The sequence below is a fragment of the Bufo gargarizans genome, chromosome 1 (genome assembly GCF_014858855.1).
Source record: "Bufo gargarizans isolate SCDJY-AF-19 chromosome 1, ASM1485885v1, whole genome shotgun sequence".
NCBI classification, from domain to species: Eukaryota; Metazoa; Chordata; class Amphibia; order Anura; family Bufonidae; genus Bufo; species Bufo gargarizans.
The window spans coordinates 257,998,395-258,019,756 of NC_058080.1; the positions used below are offsets into that span (position 1 = coordinate 257,998,395).

The following is a 21,362-nucleotide window of genomic DNA, read 5'->3' on the forward strand; positions in this document are numbered from 1 at the left end:
ATAATATATACATAGATAGTTAAGATAGATAGATAATAGATACATAGATAGTCGTGAGATAGATACATAGATAGTCAAGCGATAGATAATAAATAGATACATAGATAGTCGAGAGATAGCTAGATAGATAAAAGATAGATAGATAGACAGGGATGATAGAAAGATAGATAGATAGATATGAGATAGATAGATAGATATGAGATAGATAGATAGACAGGGATGATAGATAGATAGATAGATAGATAGATAGATAGATAGATAGTATATAGCTAGATAGATAGTATATAGATAGATAGATAGATCGTATATAAATAGATAGATAGTATATAGATAGATAGTAGATAGATAGTCTATAGATAGATGATAGATATGAGATAGATAGTATATATAGATAGATAGTATATAGATAGATAGTATAGATAGATAGATAGAGAGTATATATAGATAGTAGATAGATAGATAGACAATAGAGAGATAGCTAGATGGATAGATAGTATATAGATAGATAGATAGATGGATAGATAGCAGATAGATAGATAGATAGATAGATAGATAGATAGATAGTTAGATAGTATATAGATAGATAATAGATAGATAGTATATAGATAGTAGATAGATAGTAGATAGATAGAGAGTATATATAGATAGATAGTATATATAGATAGATAGTCTATAGATAGATGATAGATATGAGATAGATAGTATATATAGATAGATAGTATAGATAGATAGTATAGATAGATAGATAGAGAGTATATATAGATAGATAGTCTATAGATAGATAGTATATATAGATAGATAGTATATAGATAGATAGTATATATAGATGGATATGAGATAGATAGTATAGATAGATAGTATATAGATAGATAGTATATATAGATAGATAGATAGAGAGTATATATAGATAGATAGATAGAGAGTATATATAGATAGATAGTCTATAGATAGATAGTATATATAGATAGATATGAGATAGATAGTATATATAGATAGATATGAGATAGATAGTATATATAGAAAGATAGTAGATAGATAGATAGATAGATATGTGATAGCTGTGATAGTTTTTTCCATTGTGAGCAGTGACTTTACACAGTCTTATATAAACTACTGCCGAGAAGATGCTCCTGTGAACACTCACATCCTTTCTCACACTGAATCTCCTATATATGATAATTCATATAAAAAGTCTATATAATTCCAAACTGTATATTTACATACACTTCTATGAATTCAACATTTCAGAGTGATAGAAGAAGATGGCTTTCATCCATATCTCTACATGAAATATGGGACTTGGTGCCTGAACTTTTCCCAAGGGCTTCTCCAGCACAGTGTGTGTTAAGGGGTAACAGAAATGCGTTTCCATCAGAGAACCCTGTAGGGTCTGGCGAGACGTGCTGATTCTTGGGGAAAGGAGAAAAAGCTTCTGCCCTAAAGCTCTATGGATTCCTACTGTACTGAGAAGTGGGGAGATGGCAGAGGTCTGCAGTGGCCATCAGCCACATTTCAGCCAATTTCATGCATATTTCCCAGTTTGTCAATAACAAGCAGTCACTAGCGGGGCCTCTCGTGTCATGGGAACAGCTATTTCCCCAAACTTCAGATAAATGTGCATTATGTTCTGAATTATGCTGTGTGATGAAAGCGCCTGCTGCTGACGGAACGACTAAACTTTACTTCTAAGGAGCTGACCTAAAGCAAACGTGAAAGAAAAAAGGAATAAATAAAAGAAACAACGAACAAAAATATTTGGCTCTACTGGATCCTTCTTACATTGTCCAGAGCATCCAAAACCCTAACAGTCCACTGCACAGGGACTGCCGCCTTTCCCCTACTTTGTCCTGCCACTGTTAGGTCTGTTGTCTTACCTCTGGTCTGCAGAGACAGGAGCATTATCAAGGAGACATGCAGCTGCCAGCTTGGGTCTTCAAACCAGCCCATTCCTGTAGCAGAACTTCTGCAGCAGGGAAGATGCCTTTTTCCCCTTGTATGAAATAAAAGTCCAGGCGATGGATGTTCTTCTTTATTTTTTTCCTGCGTTAGTCCCAAGTCTCCAGCACTGTCAGATCCTCACTCCAGTCTGCAGGGGAATGTGAAAATGAAGCCTGTTACAAGCAAGTTCTGTCACCACATAGAGCTCAACTGATCACCTCGTGGGGGAACACAACAAAGAAATCCCAAGCCAGACTTCATTGCTAAAAACAGAAGCTGTGATTGACTGCCCAGATGAGACTTTGTATACACTTCCTAGCCTTATCTTGACAAAACCTGTTAACCTCTTCACCACTGCACACATCCCTCCCCCCATACGCATGGGCTCAGCATATCAAGTTGAAGTTGACTCACTCAGACACTGACAATCTTAAATGTCAAAAGTTGTAATTCCATAAAACATAATAATAATAGTAATAATACCAGGTCAATAGTAACAATAATAAATTAGAAAAAGCTGTGCATTAATGAGATATGTTTTTTTATTTTATTTATGTTCATATAGTATATTTTAAGTTTATTTTCAGTAAAAACATTATCTGGATCTTCTCCAGTTATTTGACATAGTGTAAGTGTACACTGGTACTTACTTCTGATTCACTAACAATATATGCACCTGGATTGTTGTGCATTATTTAATATTGAAGAATCGAGTTATAGGTTGATTCTAGAACAATTTCACAAAAAGGGGCGAGATTTACTATGGGCGACACAGCAGGCAATTGTCGGGATTGAACCTTTCGTTCCCGATAATAGCCTGCTATTCAGAGGAGGTGAGAGCTGCATCTACTGTACATACAGTAAGCACCTACGCTGTATGGGGACAAGGGATTTGTACTGCGGTTGCTCATCCACATAGAGAAGGTTTCTGGACAGCAGATAGCTGTTTACACAGCACAATCTGCTGACCAGAAATGATGATGTAGGTGACCGCATCCGCAATGCCTTCACCCAAAGAACATGAGTTTACTCAATCATTACAGAGGGCAATTATCAGGAATGGGCAATTGTATATACCTAGTGTCAGATTTTTTTTTTTTGAAGACCATTTGAGACTCTCTAGACAAGTGAGCATGGTTTAGGGGAAAAGGGGCATGCTTTTGTTAGAGGTGAGGCATGGTTTAAAAGTGCCACATTTTTCCAAATTGTTGTAGCAAAAAATTTCTTTAGGTGCATTCACACGACTGTATGTAATATGCGGTCCACAAAATGCGGATCCACATAAAATACAGAGGACATCCATGTGACGTCTGCGTTGCCTGGTTTTGCTTTATTTTTTTGCAGACTCATTGTAACAATGTTTCTTGTCTTCAAAAACGGAAAAGAATAGGACATGTTCTATCTTTTTTGTGGGACTGCGGAACGAACATACGAATGCAGACAGCACACAAAGTGCTGTCCATTTCTTTTTTTTTGGGGGGGGGGGGGGACCCCCAAAAAATTAATGGGCCCATTTGCTTTGCGATCTGCAAAAAAATGCAGATCGGATGCGGAACAAAAATACGGTCGTGTGAGTGGGGCCTTAAAGGGAACCTGTCACCATGAAAATGCAAAAATAGCTACAGGCAGCATGTTGTAGAGCAGGAGGTGTTGAGACGATTCATATATGGTTTTATGGGAAAAGATTCAGTAAAACTTGTAATTTATACATTTAAATTCCTGCTCATTTTGGGCTTTGAAGTCCAGGAGGAAGTCCTATCAGTGACTGACAGTCTTCCCTCTATGACTGTGTATACAGATAGCCGTCAATCACTGATAGGACCTCCTCCTGGACTTCAAAGAACAGAAAGCAGGAATTCAAATTTAGAAATTCAAGTTTTAACTGAATCTTTTCTCATAAAACTATATATGAATCTGCTCAGCTCCTCCTGGTCTATAACATACTACCAGCAGCTCAGACACCATGTTCAATGTGACAGGTTCCCTTTAAATAAGCCAATAAAGACAAGTTAGACAAGTGTCTAATAGGCTACTAAAGCACTAGCATTTTTAAATGTAAGATGTTGTTTATATCATTTACATGCATTTTGGTGGCATTTATTATTTAGTGTTATTTTTTACATGAGTTTTTGCTGGTGTTTTTATGTCCTATAGAGAAGCCTATGGGAAAAATGTCATATGCTGAGCATGTGCAGTAAGCCGGATTGGACTAATGCACACTGGCGCAATAATATGCACTGACTGGGTCAGGTGTAGGTAATAGTTAATAGTTTTTGTTTGTGACGCCAATTGCAGCGTGCGCAGGTACTCACAGTTAGCTCACAGGGTATGGATCTTCCTGGAGTTCTGGCGGTGGCTGCTTGCTTGTCAACCAGCTGAGGCTAAGGGCTCAGACTGGGGATGAAGATCTTTGGTCTAAGCCGAAACAAGATTCTGGGATGGGATCCCTAGAACTGGGAGCTCCTACCAGCACAGCCTTCCCCTAGCCGGGGTGGCTGGCACACTCTAACTATAACTTCCTTCTCCTCCCCATGAGACAGGACATGGGACTAGCCCACTTCTGCTCATAGAGGGGGAGCTAAACTGGAATATACTATTCCAGTCTAGATATGCTAAACAGAACTAAGGCCCTGCTGAACACATTGCTGCCACCTGCTGGTGTACATGGAAATTACAGCAAAATACATGTAACAAGGGTTTCAATATGCACATTTGTGAGGAATATTATGTAAAATCACATTAGATGACAAGGCACATGTTACCAACATATAGTAGCGGGGAAAAAGAGTTTAGTAACATAACTCTGGGATGTTACACATGCTGTTTTTGAAAGAAACTTCAATGACCTCAAAAATGCCATGAACCAAAATGCTTTACATATAGTGCATTTTATATTTCACAACAGACTTTACTTTTTCTTCAGAAAAAATACACTAGCCCAGATTTATTAATGTATCTGCGCCTAGAATCTGTCTAAAAAAATGACACAAATTTATGCAGCTTTGGCATAATTTGGCACAATGAAACTACAATTTTCTGGCACGAGGCACTGGATACATTAGCACCTTATTGCCAACCTTCCACCATCTACTGGTTATGTTGCTTTGTGGCAAAAAAATTCTGTATAATAATGCATTTCAAGCCACGCTCCTTCCTTTTTAGGCCATGTCTCTTCCTCTTTTATTGAGGTGTAAAAGTGTCTAAAATACATACTAAACGTATGGCAGTTTATTCTGTCACATTTATCTTAGTAAATCTTGCCCACTGTGTGTTCTCTTCCATAAACTACTTACACGGTGCTGGAGGACCACTTTAAGTGGCCTGCCACAACACAGTTGAACATCTTTTATTTTTGAATAACATTTTACCAAAATAATGTATGTCCACTTCAATCAATTAATATTACCCTTCTCTGTAATTAAGTAATACTATGTGGCATAAACAGTGTAAATTGCAGAATATCTTTAGGTGAGAACCATATGTACGGAGCCCCACGGTGTGCCAGCCACTCTATACTACAAGCTGTAGGCACCCATGTGTTGCTTTACAGTGCACTATATATTGCAGAGATCTTCTACCCATACATCCCTGTGGCCATCTAAATGAGACTCCACAGGGATGGTGGGAGGGTAACCTGACCCTGGAAAGCAGTGATTGTTTATATACTTGATCCTTATCCCTAGATGGGGATATATCCATAGAGAACAATGCCCTTATCTGATTTCCATAAAAATAAACTCTTCCTCAGAAACCTCCCAATGGGTAATCATTCCAACACTGGTTATATTAGCTGGTTTAAGCCCAATTACCACTCTATTTACTGTCATTATAACTCAAGGAACACACACTAAGGACATCTCAATAGGTTGTATATTGAGTACAAAACATCATGCTATCTGACCCAGCTACAGATGTAACAAGGGGCACTTTGTCATGCAGCACTGCTGGGCAAAGTGTACCCCGTGTTTCCATAGGCGCTCCATCAATGTGACAGGATGCCTGCACATAACCCTATAATGTTGTGTTCTGGAAGGTGAAGCACGTGCCACTGGTCAAATAGACCCCTACTCCATCTATACAATCTAATAGGGAACAAAAGAGCGGCCTTTTTCTATTTGTTTTATAGAAGCCATAAAGTGAGACTCCACACCTGGTAACAACAGCATGGAAATGCGGTTGAACGCTAAGCTATAAGGGTGGACCTTCATTATACCGTTTCCTCATATAACAAGCCTATAACAAGCACCATATTGAGATTTCAAACATAGTTTCCAACTAGTGAGTAAGACCTCAAAATCCTCTTAAAAATGACTGTGATTCATTCACAGACATTAGATTATGTGTCTTGACTTACTTCCGATACAGTCACTTGAATATCAGATGTAATGTTTCTTCTATCAAGCCCAAGATCCCACATGCCATGTGTCCTCCAGCCAGAAGAGCTAAGCCATTGCCCCGCTCTCCCCTCACTTGGGTCCCCTCCATTCACAGCTCATTTGTTGTGATGGGGCATTATACCACTAAGATCTCCTTTATTTCTCTCTTTCTTCCTCCAGAACATAAGTTGCTATGAAGGATCTGGTGTAAAAAAAAACAAAAAAAACTAAAATCCTTTAAGCTGCCTGGTTCAAGCGGTGGATGACTTGTGCGCTGGCTTCCAGAGTATGACTGTCACTGCTGATCTGCGTTGAGGCCTAGATTACATGTGATAAGGTCTGACCTTATTTGAGTATTCACACATTATGCGCTCATAAAGAGCAAGCTGGACACAAAAGTGCTTCAGATGTTCAGCACATCAATCAAGGGCACAGCATGGAGGCTGCCAAACGTTGCTTCCATTTAGCTGAAAAGAGGAGAAGGGGTCCAAGGCAGACTTAATAAAGTTTAAGGCTGAGTCGCAGGCCATTGTCCTCCATTAAGTATGCGCTTCTCCAGATTCTGCTGCAGTTACCAAGGGAAACAAAAGACTTCTTCTGAACAAATTCCAAAGTGGGAAACAAAAGGCCGCTCTGACAATAAAAGGCCAGCTCTCGTTGTGTGCTTCATTTGCATGGTTTGATTTGCTAATTTTAGAAAAGGAAAAGACAAGCTTGGGCTTATATCACACTGTGCTGATGTGAGGGCCAGCAGGGGGCCCCAACTGTATTGTTCTGGTGCTTGACATCACAGGTGTCAGGGCAAAGTCTGGATAATGTGACTGTTCAGACAGCGACTTACTGAGCCATCATATGAAGGCTGGCACACATTGAAATCTACAGATAATTAGGTCCACTGTAAGCAAATGGGGACCTGTTGTAAATGATGTACCACGATCACAAACACAGTGACTGTAAAAAAATAAAAAACTGACATAAAAAAGTACTAATCTATATATGCAATTACATGAAGGGTACACAACCTAATAAACACATACCGTATAAAGCATTATACAAACAAGCCCCCAAATTGCCCTGAATTGCTTTCATTGAGACATTTCAACACTATGTTTGCATCAAGCACCTGGTAAAAAAAAAAAATTATGGCTGCCGTGACAGGTCACTTTCACGTCAGCATATTTTTTTGTCAGTTTTTTTTTCTGTTTGTAATTTTGAGCTATTCACTTTGGCAAGTGAAATAGGAGAGTATTTAAAAAAAAAACACAGCATGCACTATTCCCATCCAGATCTAAAAGGCCTATTGAAGTCTATGGATAGGGTTTAAAATACAAAAATAGAGGTATTGCATTAATGTGCCGTCAGTATCATGTCTGTATTGAATGCAGCTCAATGTCCCCACTAGAAGGCAGCCCACCCTTAAAACTGATGTGTAATACTGACACAAGATGGATAACATACTGAAAGAGGTTCTCCGCCAGCAACCTATCTTAGAATGTAATCACGACTGGTTGCCACCACTCGCAGAACTGCCTGGGGGGGGGGGGGGCAGAATCTCACCACACATTATGCTCTGGAACTTGCCTATACTACACATTGGTGAGCTCAGCCTTGATGGCATATCGTAGGCTGGATCACATCATTACCATCTATTGTAGAGCAGTGTAATGAGTAGTCTAGATGTCTTCAGATGTAGATTTCTGCAAGCCCCCTTCAAATAGAAAAAGCAGATGCTGTCACACACAGTTTTTGAAGCAGCTTGATACAGTTTTTTGAGCCCATATCAGAAGTGGATCCAGCAGAAAGGAGAAGTCTTTCCTTTCTATTTCTTATTCCCTTCCAACCCAACTCAGATTTTGTCTCATAACAATAGTTCACAAACTGCCACAAAAAGCTATGTGTGACACTACCCTAAGGCGAGGGTCACACTCAGTTTTCTTGTGGCACTTTTTTTTTTCTGCAAATGCTTTTATGGTGAATTTATTGCTGAAAAAGACACCAGCTCCAGATGAAAGTCTACAAGAGTTATGAAACACAGGACACACAAGCCATGAGTAGTGCCAGGAGTTGTATCCTGATAGTAGAGTGCTTTATATTGTGCTGTATGTATGTAAATGTTGGTTGACAGATACAAAGGAACTTTAATGGTAATGGTAGGTTCACATCACCGCCATAAGAACAGAAAATAAATAAAAAATCAATGCAGATCCTTTATTTTGAGCATCCGTTGTGCTTATTTTACATCTGTTTTAGTCCGTTCCATCTGAGATCTGTTATTTTTGCAAGAACAGATGCAAAAGGTGCATAAATGAGCACAACGGATGCTCAAAATAAAGGATCTATTTTTTTTGTTTTTGTTTTCTGTTCTTCTGAAGGATCAGAAGAAAGAAAAACAAAATGATGATGTGAACCTGGCCTTACACATAGAAATCCCAGCTAGATGACCACCCTAAGTATCCATTCTCAGTCAACTGAAATCTACACCGATGTGATATGTGTACAGATCAACCATTCTACACCACGGGCACAAATTTTTAACTAAGCTTTATATGTAGTGACATATGTGTGTCAGTCAACAAAACAGAGAACCACAGCAACCTCCGAGAATACACCTTGCCAGATTGCCTCCCCTAAAGCCTCATAGACAGATATTTAGGGTACAGCTACGTCTGCTGATATCTACCGCTGCAAAAAAACGGTCACTATAGGCCTGCTTCTGTAGTGGCTTCACTGTTGGGATTGCAGAGGGTCTTCTGCGGTATTCAACCTTGACATACCGCAGTGCAAGTCAGTTTATGCTGTTTTCACAGCAGAATGTGGATGGAAAAACCTTTTCTACTTTGCTTGTGCTGTAAAATTCTGCTGTGGAGAATACAGACCCTAAGGTTTGATTTATTTGTACCCTAATTGTCCACCAGAAAGCCTGCATGTTTTACACATGGATACTGATGAGGATTTAGATGTGGAATTGCCATGGATGTGATGTGGATTTAACCCTAAGGGTATGTTCATATAGATTTTGACAATGGTTTTTCAATGGAAATGTTGCAGTCCTGCTCACGGTTTCGCTCCTCGTAAAAAATCCTCGGTCGCATGAAAAGTGGCGCAGACTCGCATTGGAAACAATGGTAGGCTGTATAGTTTTTGGCACAGAATCCGCACTAGCAAAAATCCAACGTGAGAACATACCCTTAAGCAATAAAATTTGCTGAAACTCTTCCATTCATCTGACTAGGGCTTGCTGAAATAAAGGCATGTACTGCAAAATCAGCATGGGGTTGAGTTTGAAGGTTTGAGCATGGGGTGTCTGCCTAAAATCAGCATGGGGTTGAGTTTGAAGGCTTGAGCATGGGGTGTCTGCCTAAAATCAGCATGGGGTTGAGTTTGAAGGCTTGAGCATGGGGTGTCTGCCTAAAATCAGCATGGGGTTGAGTTTGAAGGCTTGAGCATGGGGTGTCTGCCTAAAATCAGCATGGGGTTGAGTTTGAAGGCTTGAGCATGGGGTGTCTGCCTAAAATCAGCATGGGGTTGAGTTTGAAGGCTTGAGCATGGGGTGTCTGCCTAAAATCAGCATGGGGTTGAGTTTGAAGGCTTGAGCATGGGGTGTCTGCCTAAAATCAGCATGGGGTTGCAGAAATTGCTTCAACAAATCAGTCACATGTGAACATACACTAAGGCTTCTTTTACACAAACGTATGGCTTTTTCAGTGTTTTGCGGTCCGTTTTTCACAGATCCGTTGTTCCGTTTCTTGTTTCTGTTCTGTTTTTTCCGTTCCGTTTTTCCGTATGGCATATACAGTATATAGTAATTACATAGAAAAAATTGGGCTGGACATAAAATTTTCAATAGATGGTTCCGCAAAAACGGAACGGATACAGAAGACCCATTGACTTAAATGGAGCCACGGAACGTAATTTGCGGGCAATAATAGGACATGTTCTTTCTTTCAACAGAACGGAAAAACGGAAGATGAAGTATAGGCTGCTCCTCTTAGCCCCGCTGACCCCTCACCACCAGCTTGATGTTTGGTGTTGGTGGAAATGTTTTTCGCTTTGGGGCAAAGGGGTATTGTCCAAAGGTAGAAATGAGTGAAATAGAAAATACTAAATGGTACTGTGCAGGAGAAGTGAGAATGGTGGAGGAGCAAGATAAATGGATTTGACAATCGGTGGTTTAAGGACCACCAAGAAGTTGGATGTATGACAGGATGATGTGCAGTGTATGAGCTGAATGATAACACACTATGACGTACAAGCAGGAAGATACATATTGGACTTATAATAATATAATATGACAAATAAAGATGAACAAAATAATAGTTGAAGTATTCTGTATGTCAGCCATTTATAATGGAAAACAACATAAAATCCATTTATCAGCATTTACTGTCATTTCCCTTTTAGTAGGCTATGTGAAGAAGCATTTAACATTTGCATTGATGTTCTCTAAAGTCTGCTTACTTTGCAAAAGGTACAATGACCTATATAATGTAATAAATCGCCAATGGCATGGGTAAGAACAAAGGCCTCTCTGAGAAGAAGTCAAATTGGTTCTGTTTGTAGCAATGAGAAAGTTTAAAGGAACCCTTCACAAGTGCTCAAAAGGACAAAAGCAGGCTTACGTTTATTGGGGGGAGGAATGGATTACTTCTACAGGCTCTATTTTACATGAGGTACACAAAGCAAACCAAAGCATTCATTTCACTGCTTGCTGAATCAAACCGTGAAAACAAGGATCTAATTATCAAAGGAAAATATGAAATACGTCATGCGACACAACTCTCCAAACACACTGAGCAGGAACGTGGAGTATAAAAGTCACACAATCAAGTTCATCTGTTGCCCTTTAATTGTAAGGACATTTGCATCACCCTTACACACACCATGTATATATAATATGGAACTAAAAGACTGGCATCAATACAAGAGATGAGCAAATTGATTTGGTTCAAATCTAATTCAATTTGGGTTCCGCGTTCGAGTTGTAAAGAAATTCCGTTATGGATTCCGTAATAACGTTTTCGAACTGAATTTGAGACGGAATGCAACCCAGCCCAAACACCGAACCCCAACTTGTAAAGTTCAGGTTCGTTCATCCCTGGTCACCATCACTTTGATATTACTAATGCTGTCCTGGTGTTAGTGAGCTTGAAAGGGGTTGGGTAAAGTCCTAGAAGAGCTCAGAGAGTCATACATAGCAATTGAGGGCACTTCAGACCAATTCAGCCAAATCAAATCCGAATCAAATTTCAGGAAATTTGCCTTTTACTAATCCTCTGTGCTTTTAACTTTAAAATATAATTCCAGCAGGTCTACAAGGATATTATTTAAAGATGTGCCTGTCACAGCATCACCGATGTAACCAACATTATTAGTGGTAAAGAGAAGCCCATATCTTTAATAGTGTGCATTCAAGAAGACATCCCCTATCTATCTACATGCCAAAAGGCATATGAAAGTCATAGACGTGGTCCTAATGTCAGGACCTTCTGCTCACATTTGCATCATGGCTTCTATTCATAACACAAACCACAATGCAGTTTTAGGCCTATCGTACAATCAATACCAAATGTTGCCCGGCTGGTCCCATTGACTTTGGGTTCCACCAAAGTGTCTACCATTTTGAAGGGTAAAATGACGCTGCAAGTTGTTGTTTTTTCCCCATCAAATGTGACAGAATCTGCCATGGAGCCTCAGATGACACAGATGTGAACACAGCAAGTATGCTCTTTTGAATGGCTTGCATGTACTACTGAATTTCCAAGGCAGCAGTCACTGGAGGAACCTCCCAACCTAGAAGAATCAAAATAAGAAGATAACTCTAGGTAAAACATTACAAAATGATGGGAGCAAGAGAAGTGAAAAGTAGTTAGTTATTATACCCATCCAAATGTTCCCTGAGCCATTTCAGTTTGCAAAACCTGTAGGACTATATAAAGAATGTCCATTACTTTATTCTGCTTTCATTAGAGAGTCCAGAAGAACCGTCCTCTGATGTTCTCTTCCTGGGCATCAGAAATGGAGCTATTATGCCTCATTCACACATCAGTGTTCGGTCAGTGATTTCCATCAGTAATTTTGAGCCCAAACCAGGTGCGGCTCTAAACACAGAACAGGAGATCTTTCCATTATACCTTATGTCTCTGGAGGCTCCAATCCTGGTTTTGGCTTACAATCACTGAAGGAAATCACTGACCAAACACTGACTGTGCGAATGAGGCTTTACATAGGATGTTTATATGAGTTTTCTGCAATGAATATATTTGATGGAAGGCTCCACCATACCATTCAGTGGCATATGTAAGGCTACTTTCACACTTGCGTTTTGTGCGTCATGGACGGATCCGTTCAGATAATACAACCGTCTGCATCCGTTCAGAACGGATCCGTTTGTATTATCTTTAACATAGCCAAGACGGATCCGTCTTGAACACCATCGAAAGTCAATGGAGGACGGGTCCCTTTTCTATTGTGCCAGATTGTGTCATTGTGAAAATGGATCCGTCCCCATTGACTTACATTGTGTACCAGGATGGATCCGTTTGGCTCAGTTTCATCAGATGGACACCAAAACGCTGCAAGGTGTCTGTCTCCAAAGCGGAATGGAGACTGAACGGAGGCAAACTGATGCATTCTGAGCTGATCCTTTTCCATTCAGAATGCATTGGAATGCAAACTGATTAGTTTTGAATCGCTTGTGAGAGCCCTGAACGGATCTCACAAACGGGAAGCCAAAACGCCAGTGTGAAAGTAGATTGACCACAATGCTCTGCACTCTGGCCTTTCCTAGATTAGGTATATGTTCAGGTAGCTTTCCTGGCGCATATGCCGAACATGGTCACCAAACGTGATCTAAACAATGTGTAAAAGTTATAAAAAGCCTAGCTGTTGAATGCATGGCTGGTAAACATGACCCCGTTACGATCACAATCACATCAGCCCTATTGCAAAATATCAAGGTAAAACTGGGTCACCTGCCATTACCCAGCGGACACAGTTGAATGCACTTGGTCAATTCATAACAGACAGATTGTTGGATCCATAATAACCGGTAAAAGAAAATATTTCCTTTTCTGATACAATAGTCCTGTTCACCTGTCCAAAGTTACATGACACAGCTGGTCCCTTCTATTATATGCTGTACGTAAAGAAGCTGTCTATGATAATCTTATGAAATCCTTCCTAACACTCTTTATTCACACAGGATTTCCTCTGTCTCCAAGGGTGTCACTGGGATCGGTTAGTTAAACAATATCTTTATACAAAGAAAGCAGAGCAAATCATAGGAGTGAATGACACAGCGCAGAGAACACAAAGGCCAACTCTACGTGTGAAAGTAGAGCAAACAGACATTCATCAGATCGGAGCACAGCAACCAGCCATGGCGAAGGGTACTTTCACACTAGCGTTAACGTTTTCCGCTATTGAGTTCCGTCATAGGAGCTCATTACCGGGAAAAAACGCTTCAGTTTTGTCCCAATGCATTCTGAATGGAGAGCAATCTGTTCAGTATGCTTCAGGATGTCTTCTGTTCAGTCACTTTTACGATATTTGGCCGGAAAAAATACTGCAGCATGCTGTGGCATTTTCTCCGGCCAAAATTCCAGAACACTTGCCGGATTGCATTAATTTCCATATTAAAACGTATTAATGCCGGATCTAGTACTAAGTGTTCCAGAAAAACGGATCTGGTTTCCCGGTCTGCGCATGCGCAGACCTTTAAATCTGTGAAAAAGATAAATACCAGATCCGTTTTTCCGTATGACACCGGAGAGACGGATCCGGTATTGCAATGCATTTGTCAAACGGATCCGCATCCAGAAACAAATCATATCCGTTTGCATACGGATTTCCGCATCCGGCAGGCAGTTCCGTTGGATTCTTTTAAGGCTAGTGTGAAAGTAGCCTAACAGAGAATTATTTCCTAATACGTGGCTGGACCTGTCCCTAATAGGGCACTGCTGTTGCTGCGGCTTGACCTGTCACATGGACAAGGTGGATAACATTGTTTTAGGCCCCTTTCACACGGGCGAGTTTTCCGTGCGGGTGCGATGCGTGCGGTGAACGTATTGCACCCGCACTGAATCCTGACTCATTCATTTCTATGGGGCTGTGCACATAAGCGGTGATTTTCACGCATCACTTGTGCGTTGAGTGAAAATCGCAGCATGCTCTATATTGTCCGATTTTCACGCGACGCAGGCCCCATAGAAGTGAATTGGAAGGCTGAAAATCGCATAGCAACCGCAAGCAAGTACGGATGCGGTGCGATTTTCACGCACGGTTTCTTGGAGACGATCGGGATGGAGACCCGATCATTATTATTTTCCCTTATAACATGGTTATAAGGGAAAATAATAGCATTCTGAATACAGAATGCATAGTAAAACAGCGCTAGAGGGGTTAAAAAAATAAAAATTGTTTTAACTCACCTTAGTCCACTTGATCGCGAAGCCGGCATCTCCTTCTGTCTCCTCTGCTGATGAAAAGGACCTGGGGTGAGCTGCTGCATTAAATAGAGGTTAAGGACCTTTGATGACGTCACTCCGGTCATCACATGGTCTTTTACCATGGTGAATCACCATGGTAAAAGATCATGTGACGTACCATGTGATGACTGGAGTGACGTCATCAAAGGTCCTTAACCTCTATTTAATGCTCACCCCAGGTCCTGTTCAACGCAGAGGAGACACAAGGAGATGCCGGCTTCGCGATCAAGTGGACTAAGGTGAGTTAAATTATAAAAAAAAAAAATGTAACCCCTCTAGCGCTGTTTTACTATGCATTCTGTATTCAGAATGCTATTTTCCCTTATAACCATGTTATAAGGGAAAATAATACAATCTTCAGAACATCAATCCCAAGCCTGAACTTCTGTGAAGAAGTTCGGGTCTGGGTACCAAACATGCGCGATTTTTCTCACGCGAGTGCAACGCATGACAATGTTTTGCACTCGCGCGGAAAAATCGCGCATTTTCCCGCAACGCACCCGCCTCTTATCCGGGCAAAAAACATGACACCCGTGTGAAAGAGGCCTAAGGGTTTCAGGCACTAAAGAAAGAGCTTACAATGTGGTCAATGAGTCCTATAAGATAGCTGAGGTTAGAAAGCTTGACTGAAAAAGACAGAATAGTTCCACAGCAAACTCTGACTCTGGCCTGTCTTCCAGACATGAATCCTAGCATTCAAGGGCACCTGTCAGCAGGTTTGTACCTATGACACTGGCTGACCTGTTACATGTGCGCTTGGCAGCTGAAGGCTTCTGTGTTGGTCCTATGTTCATATTTGCCTGCATTACTGAGAAAAATGAAGTTTTAATATATGCAAATGAGCCTCTAGGAGCAACGGGGGCATTGCCGTTACACCTAAAGGCTCTGCTCTCTCTGCAACTGCCGAGCCCTCTGCAATTTGTTTGACTTCAGGAGAAGTCAGGGCCAGGTGTGATTACATTTACACTTCCTGGCCCTGTCTATTAAAGTGCAGAGGATGCAGCAGTTGTAGAGAGAGCAGAGCCTCTAGGTGTAACGGCAATGCCCCTTTGCTGAAAGAGGCTAATTTGCATTTTTCTCAGCAATGTGGGCACATATGAACATGGGACCAACACAGATGCCTTCAGCTGTGCACATGCAACAGGTTAACTAGTGTCATAGGTACACATCTGCTGACAGATCCCCTTAAAGGGGTTATCCAGTCAGTTACATTTGAAAAGGCTCAGAATAGTGTAAAATAATAAAACAAGTCATACTCATCTGGGAGCGTATTGAGAACATAAAGTAAGCCCAAAAAAACTGAAATTGGCCCCATATTGTAGGTGGAGTCCAACAGACAGAAAGCAAGCCAACAGGTGCACAGGGTCATCAAACCATCAGCCATAGCCACATTGAGGGTAGCAGAAGCTAATGCTAAAATACAATAGTATCTGAGATGTATATTATGAGATTCTTCAGGAGCTGAACTAATATGAGGTTCTGCAGCAGTTGTGGTGTGTATTATTAGGTCCTTCAGCAATTTAGGTGTGCATTATGAAGTTCTGCAGGAGCTGAGGTGTCTGTGTTGAGAGGAACCAGAAGTAGAGACTGGTGAAGGACCTGGAAAGCATCAGAAAGTAACACAAATACAATCAGCTGGCCAACCCCTATCACCTCATTTATCTTTCTTAATCCCCCTAATCCATTTTATAGTTCTGGAAACTAGTAAATTATGAAAGGGCAACCTAGCAAGCTATATTGACATTTTTCTCTTCAAGGCTACTTTCACACTAGCGTTTTTTGTGGATCTGCAAAAACGCTTCCGTTACAATAATACAACTGCATGCATCCGTCATGAACGGATCCGGTTGTATTATGTCTTCTATAGCCATGACGGATCCGTCATGAACACCATTGAAAGTCAATGGGGGCCGGATCCGTTTTCTATTGTGCCAGATTGTGCCAGAGAAAACGGATCCGTCACCATTGACTTACATTGTGTGCCAGGACGGATCTGTTTGGCTCAGTTTCGTCAGGCGGACAGCAAAACGCTGCATGCTGCCTTTTGGTGTCCACCTCCATAGCGGAATGGAGACGGAACAGAGGCAAACTGATGCATTCTGAGCGGATCCTTTTCCATTCAGGATACATTAGGGCAAAACTGATCCGCTGAGCTGTAACTCCAGATATAGCCCATGGAAAAGAGAGGTCCTTGTTCTCCAGGCCCAACTCTTTAGGGGGATTTTTCCATGCTCCTAATATTGATGACCTATCCTCAGGATAGGTCATCAATATCCAATCAGTGGGGGTCCGACCCCTCCACCAATCAACGATTCCCCTCAGCCGCTGGAACGGTGCCAGAAGCACAGTTCTTGCTCCATTCAAAGCGTTAGAAGGGAACAGCTGATTGGTGGGTGTACCAGGTGTTGGATCACAACAATCGGATATTGATGACCTCTATCCTGGGAATAAGTCATCATGAGTTGTAAAGCATCATATACTTTACAAATATTTGATATAGAACAAACATGAAACTTGCTGCTGGAGTTCCCCTTAAATAACCCCTTAAACAAGGAAATGTAAAAACAGACGTGGCTCTATTAGAAAGAAATGATGCCAAATGTTTTTGTGCTAGTCTGTGATTACACGAAGAGCTATCAGATTTATTCTTTAAAGGCAGCAGGCTAATGGGATTACGACAATTAAATAGTATTACACTCTTCTAATTCACTTGTTTCCCTGTATGATTTACCAAATTCGTTAATGAATAGTATTACAACAAGCGGAAATATTTCCTAATGATAGAGAAAATTGCATCTCGACTTCTGCGTTATGTCCTACAAACTTTTCTATTTAGTATGTGGGCCATGATTGTGTCATCTATGTACTAAACGGTTTAATTGTACGCTGCAAAGTAAATTCATATTATTGGGGAAGTGATGACAGTGCCTCGTCTGTACAAATGAGACACCTCTCAAATAACATTCAGTAATATCACTGACAAAATCCTATCAGACTGTATGATCCAAGAATGCTGCCAGGCATGGGCTGCATGTCATATTTGTCATGGCCATGGTACCCACAAGCCATTATATTCCACTAAGCTTCTTCCTAACCCATCTACTACCTACCACCACCACTAATGACAATTCTGTTAGGGTTCTCCAACTATCTAATGTGCAGGGGGGGTGTAACATTATACTTCCCTACTTCGTGAGATTTCCCTACCCTCGTCACTTCCGGTCGCACCGGACATGACGTGAGGAGGTGTGCAGCGCCACGCAGGCGCACAACGACTAGTTAGGGAAATTTCACAGCAGAGTGCGCATGCGCCGGGAGCCTCGCCGGCGGTTAGGGTAGGGAAAAATTATGTGCCAGTGTGCAGGCGCGGTGATTGGATGGATGTTCTCAGCTGGACACCGGCCGACACTGCTCATGCGCCAGGAGCCTCACCAGCGGTTAGGGAAGGGAAAAATTACGTACGGGCCAGTGCTTTTTCCCTACCCTAACCGCTGGTGAGGCTCCCAGCGCATGCCTCCAGCTGAGAACATCCATCCGATCACCGCGCCTGCGCACTGGCCCATTATTTTTCCCTACCCTAACCGCCGGCGAGGCTCCCGGCGCATGCGCACTCTGCTGTGAAATTTCCCTAACCCGTTGTTGTGCACCTGCGTGGCGCTGCACACCTCCTCACGTCATGTCCGGTGCGACCGGAAGTGACGAGGGTAGGGAAATCTCAAAGTAGGGAAGTATAACGTTACATGGGCCTCCCAACTCTCCCCACAGGTGATGTTGGAGGAAAGAAGGATGGGACAAGTTGAATGTCAACGCCTAACAGAGGTGTCTAGCAGCAGCAGCCCTCTCTCTTGGCCAAACTGAACATAACTGTATATGGAGGAGTCAGAAGGAATAGCTGTCGGTCAAACAAGTTATTTAATGTGTATGGACACCTTCACTCTCATTAGCTGGTTATCAAGAACTGGAGTAAAACCCAGCAGCTCTTTTCTTGTTCTTGAACCCCATCAAACTGGTATAGAGTAGATGTTCCATGTCTTAAATTACAAATTACACAAGCCATGTAACACTAAGGCCTCATGCACATGACTGTGTCCGTTTTGCAACCTGCAAAATACGGATCTGGGCAGTGTGCTGTCAGCATTTGATTAGTGGACCCGTAAAACATGCCCTATACTTGCCGCAAAATGCGGACCACGGACCCATTGAAGTAAAAAAAAAAGAAGAAAATGAGGATGCAACATTGACAGTATCCTGATTTTGCAGATCCAGAATTTGCGAACTGCAAAATACATATGGTCTTGTGCATGAGGCCTAAGAGAAAGGAGCAAGGTAAGGCAACATATCTGTATCATGTATGTATCAGCATATAGCAATGATACCATTCACTCTTTATAGCATTCTTCGTAATAGTTGCTGCCTTCAAACAAAAGGTCTTAGTTTTAGGAAATCTATTTGTACCTAATGGTCTTTATAGTAGTTTACAATAAAGTATCCACAACATATTGGACTCAGGCCCTGTTCACATCAGCATCGTAGCTTCAGTTTACAAAGCCATGGAACGGACGTACGGATGCAGACAGCACACGGTTGGTTGGCTGTCCACATATTTTGTGGCCCCATTGAAGTGAATAGGTCCGCGTCCAACCGACACAAAGCAAGTGCGGATGCGGTGCGATTTTCATGCATGGTTGCTAGGTGACGATCCGGCTGGGGACCCGATCTGTATTATTTTCCCTTATAACATGGTTATAAGGGAAAATAATAGCATTCTGAATACAGAATGCAAAGTAAAATAGTGATGGAGGGGTTAAAAATAACAAAAAATTAACTCACCGAGCCCACTTGATCGCGTAGTTGCGGATCTCTGTCTTCTTCTGTAATGTTGAGCTGCCAGCTAAGGACCTGTGGTGACATCACATCACATGATCCAATCACATGGTCCCTCACCATGGTGATGAACTATGTGATTGGACCATGTGATGAGCACAGTGACGTCATCAAAGGTCCTATTCCTGTGCACAGCAAAGAAGAAGACAGAAGAGATGCCGGCTGCGCGATCAAGTGGATTAAGGTGAGTTAAATTATTTTTTACTTTTTTTAACCTCTCCAGCCCTATTATACTATGCATTCTGTATTCAGAATGCTATTATTTTCCCTTATAACCATGTTATAAGGGACAATAATACAATCTACAGAACACCTAACCCAAACCCGAACTTCTGTGAAGAAGTTCAGGTTTGGGTACCATACATGCCGATTTTTCTCACGCGTGTGCAAAACGCATTACAATGTTTTGCACTCGCGCTGAAAAATCGTGCATGTTCCCGCAACGCACCCGCACCTTTTCCCGCAATGCCCGTGTGAAACCAGCCTAAGGGTACAAGCACACTGCCAAGAGAGACACAGTTGATAAACTACGGAGAGGCTGTACAAGCCGTAGAATGTGCTGTTTGGTCGGTATGCATTGTTAATGGTATTGCAGGTGTGGTTGTAATTAGTTAAGTGCTGCCGTTTTGCAACCCTGACACGCGTTGTGGTCATAACCTATGAAGAACCATAAAAGATTCAGAGAATATTCTGAAGGCTTATTCACATGATAGTGAATCATGGACGTGGGCTGTTGTGTTCTCCTCAGATAGCACATGGAGTGACTGAATTCAGATGTTCGTAGTGTCCTGTGGACTATCAGTCTGCAGAAAAGGAATGGAGACGCGCACCACTTTGGTCCGTTTTCTGGACCAAACACGCCCATGCAAGTCGATGAGGCCTCATGCACACGACCGTTGTGTGCATCCGTGGCCGTTGTACCGTTTTCCGTTTTTTTTCGCGGACCCATTGACTTTCAATGGGTCCGTGGAAAAATCGGAAAATACACCGTTTTGCAGCCGAGGCCGTGATCCGTGTATCCTGTCCGTCAAAAAAATATGACCTGTCCTATTTTTTTGACGGACAACGGTTCACGGACCCATTCAAGTCAATGGGTCCGTGAAAGAACACGGATGCACACAAGATTGGCATCCGTGTCCGTGATCCATGGCCGTAGGTTGCTTTCATACAGACGGATCCGAAGATCCGTCTGCATAAAAGCTTTTTCTGATCTAAGTTTTCACTTCGTGAAAACTCATTTCCGACAGTATATTCTAACACAGAAGCGTTCCCATGGTGATGGGGACGCTTCTAGTTAGAATACACTGCAAACTTTGTACAAGACTGCCCCCTGCTGCCTGGCAGCACCCGATCTCTTACAGGGGGATATGATAGCACAATTAACCCCTTCAGGTGCGGCACCTAAAGGGGTTAATTGTACTATCATATTCCCCTGTAAGAGATCAGGGCTTCCAGGCAGCAGGGGGCAGACCCCCCCCTCCCCAGTTTGAATATCGTTGGTGGCACAGTGTGCCCCCACCATCGCACCCCCCCTCCCTCCCTCTATTGCATTAAATCGTTGGTGGCACAGTGTGCCAACCACCATCGGCCCCCCTCCCTCCCTCTATTGTATTAAATCGTTGGTGGCACAGTGTGCCAACCACCATCGGCCCCCCTCCCTCTATTGTATTAAATCGTT

The 21,362-nt window shown here is 41.9% G+C and overlaps 1 long non-coding RNA gene across 2 annotated transcripts in view; it reads right to left on the reverse strand.

Moving 5' to 3' along the window:
* Positions 1–1,880: 1,880 nt before the first annotated feature.
* The window catches only part of LOC122925449, a 315,494-nt gene continuing 296,012 nt past the window's right edge, over positions 1,881–21,362 (reverse strand). For both annotated transcript variants that reach the window (XR_006387628.1, XR_006387629.1), the window contains one exon: positions 1,881–2,086. This is a non-coding gene — a long non-coding RNA (uncharacterized LOC122925449). The remainder of the gene's footprint in view (positions 2,087–21,362) is intronic.